The sequence below is a fragment of the Coffea eugenioides genome, chromosome 6 (assembly GCF_003713205.1).
Source record: "Coffea eugenioides isolate CCC68of chromosome 6, Ceug_1.0, whole genome shotgun sequence".
Lineage (NCBI taxonomy): Eukaryota > Viridiplantae > Streptophyta > Magnoliopsida > Gentianales > Rubiaceae > Coffea > Coffea eugenioides.
The window spans coordinates 33085035-33088007 of NC_040040.1; the positions used below are offsets into that span (position 1 = coordinate 33085035).

Genomic DNA, 2973 nt, shown 5'->3' on the forward strand with positions numbered 1-2973 from the left:
AAATAGATACCAATACAAGTGCTTTTAGAGATTTTTGAAAAAAATTTTCTTTTGCTTTTTCTTCTCTTTCTTTCATATTAAAACCTAACGTTCCAATAACAAAGTTTTAAACCAAATATATTTTTTTAAATTTCCGTGTGCATTGATACACCACATTTTGTGAAAGTCAAATCAACCGAGTGAAACTGGACTTTCGCCACTCAAAAAACTTCACTTGCCCCAACCCCAATACGGATTTGATTCACATGCCGCAAACTAAAAGATTAAAAACTTAACATAGAGAACTAAATTCCGAATAAGAACGTACGATACAATACAAGTTTATTGTACAGCATCATCATATCATAGAAGTTTTTTTCTACTATATTCATTTCTAAATGCCGTTACTATATCATTTCCAATTTTCTTTAAGGAATAAAGAAGGCCTTACAGTATAATAGGTCTGAAGACGAGTCAAGACAAGAAGGAAAGTAGCAGCAAATAAAACAACCGCAGTCCAGGGACTCCTGAAATAAGTGTAGAAGAGTTCAGCTAGCCATGTTTTTGCCTTCTTGTTATATTGTGCCTGAATTTTCTCCTTCTTACCATGGAAAATGGTGATATTCTTAACTCCATAAGTGTTCATCTCTTTGTAAACCTTCACCACCTCTTCACCACTGCCCAAGGTTGTGAGCAATATCCTTTTTTCTCTTAGTTCTTTTACGTCCTTAGGGTCATCGATCAGTGACTTCATGAACTCAACATTTGTTGTCACTGATCGGTTAGTATTGGTTCTTGGGTACAATCCATAGGCGATCATGTTCAAGAAGAAAACTTTGGTGTAAATCGAAACAAACCAAACTGGAAGTTCAAGTATTGCATAGAAGTGACCTGGTATGAACTTGATTCCCATCAAAGAATTAGCACTGCTAGGCCTAAAGTGAATTCCCTTGACCTTCAATTCCGTGGCTGGACGAAAGCAATGAATATACTCTGTCGTGCTACGCTCATTGTCGATCTTTCTTCTCCTCCCTGGAAAACACAGCGAATTAGAAACATACTTGTAAAGCTTGTTGCATTTACCAACATTTTGGAAGTGACTGAAGCAGCCATATTCATTGCTGGCGCTTGGAGTGATTGGTTCATCTTGAGGTGATTCAGAGACGAGAAATTGCCAGAAAACGTCAAGAAGATGAAGGGGCAGGTCCTTAGCTGGTCTGCTGGCTATTCCACTGATCTCCGTATATTCCCCAAACATAATTCCATTCAAGAACTCATTCAGCATCTCTTCACCTTGTTCTTCCCCGTATCTCAAACAAATCAGGAGCTTAAGAAGCCAAAAGGGAATATGATTTTCAAGTAAAAACATGTCACGAAGTACAATTGCCGATGCCAAGTCACCAAGACAATAGTGTGTGATGTAAAAGCTTGCGGCAATTTTGCATCTAGAAATTTTGGTGTTGATAATGAAACAGGCATCAAGAAGCATCATTTGTGCAAACGTTTCATTGTCGTACTTTTTAGTTGAATCTTCAAAATAACAATTTCTAGCATCATTCACAAGTTGAAGTACCTTGGAATAGAAAAAGAGTGCATCATGGCCGCTATCAGTAAGGAACATCTCCAGGGCTATGAGTTTGAAGTCCTTAGCTGATTGAAGCTCCTCTTTGCCATGGTGATAAGGCCCCAAAGAACAACTAAGGGATCATAGTCTTGGTGGTTATTCTTGTCTAGTCATAAACGTGGTGGGACTTTTTGCATATGGCGTCCAAGATTTTGGTTTTCCCTTGATCTGCAAAGCTTCTCCGGAATGACAATGTTTGCTGCTCCATTTGGAAGAAGCTGAGATTGTTGTTCTACTGAAACTTCCATTGCCTTTCTTTGAGAGACATCTAACTAGTTAATTACTGGTTGTAAATGTATAGTGTTTAAACAATAGGAGCCAGGAAGTCAATATTTATAATAGTAGAATTGTCCTAGCCTATTAGGTGCATGGTTCACCAAATCGGACGATTCCGAGTTGACTCGCTCGAGTCATAACCGAAACAGGACCCACTGGTACGATACCGACACCCCATCGACATTTGACCGGAATCCGAGTTGACTCGGCCGATATTTACCGAGTCAACTCAAATCGATAAGAAATCAGTAGAACTCACCGAGTTTGGCCGAGTCAACTCGCGAGTCAAACAACAAAATCACCCACATGATTTCTTCTTTCTCCCACCGGTTGTGTGAGAGCCTGTAATTTTGTTTTAAAGTACTCGGTTTTATTTTTTCTTATAATTGCACGTTTTTCCACATTTTATTGATTTGAGAAATTGGGAAAATAATTTTTATGAGTAAATATAGTTTTTGGATGATTTTTCTAGTATCGAATAGTTTTTGAGAAATTAAGAGCGTATACCGGACGTGGGACCCACTAGTGCGAAAAGTTCAGAAAAATTCGGCCAACTAGGTTAAGTATTGGATACTGGAATTAATTTATCGGGTGTTAAGAGATAAGTAGAGGATGCTAAGTGGATTGGTATGAGGGAGACAAAAGTTAGGCAAGCATTAAATGAGGTGACAAGTGTCACCATTTGATTGGAGTGACTTGTAAGACTACTATTCCTTTTCTTACCATTGACCAAATAAATCACAAAATTAACCAAAAATTCACCATTTTTCTCTCCTCTTTGGCCGACTCTCTCTCTCAAAAAGAAAGAAAGAAACTCTTCAAGTTTTGCTTCCATTTAGCTCAATCCATCCAACCAACCATTGAAACTTGCAATTTCTCCATAAAACCTCTTCAATTAGTGTTAGTGAGTTGATTTGTGGAGTTATTTGGAAAGCTAAGAGGACCTATTGCTCCCTCTCTCTTGTTCTAAGGTGAGTTGTGAAGAACCACCCTCCTCCCTTAATTGATGCTTAAATCATGATTAGTGGTGGTATGAGATGCAATATTATGGATTATTTCTTGATTTGTGGTTGAAGTGATGAAGTTTTATTATT

At 38.0% G+C, this 2973-nt stretch overlaps 1 pseudogene; it reads right to left on the reverse strand.

Moving 5' to 3' along the window:
* Positions 1–391: 391 nt before the first annotated feature.
* LOC113774082 lies at positions 392–1851 on the reverse strand (annotated as a pseudogene).
* Positions 1852–2973: the final 1122 nt, after the last annotated feature.